At 63.1% G+C, this 249-nt stretch overlaps 1 protein-coding gene across 1 annotated transcript in view; it reads left to right on the forward strand.

The window, feature by feature from the left end:
- Nucleotides 1-249, forward strand: part of MMP28 (matrix metallopeptidase 28) — a 17,927-nt gene that overhangs the window by 17,470 nt on the left and 208 nt on the right. The gene's annotated exons all lie outside the window — the stretch shown is intronic.

Genomic DNA, 249 nt, shown 5'->3' on the forward strand with positions numbered 1-249 from the left:
TTACAAGGAGCCAGCAGGGGCTAGTGGACAGTGTGGTGGCCTTGCCCTGTCGCTGGCAGTTTCTGGCCGTGCCGTCAAGCCCCTGAGCTGCTGTGCCTCAGTTTCACCCCCCATCCTGGTCCATGGGTCAGCCCCACAGCGGTGCTGGTTGGGTCTCCAGAGGGATGGATACCACGGAGGGATGTTTTGGGTTGGGAGGCTGACCCCGTGGCCAGGTCCTTCCTTGTCTCCTGGAGCTGGCACTGGCTG

This window comes from Chaetura pelagica, unplaced genomic scaffold (genome assembly GCF_000747805.2).
Source record: "Chaetura pelagica isolate M959 unplaced genomic scaffold, ChaPel_1.0 scaffold638, whole genome shotgun sequence".
Classification (NCBI taxonomy): Eukaryota; Metazoa; Chordata; class Aves; order Apodiformes; family Apodidae; genus Chaetura; species Chaetura pelagica.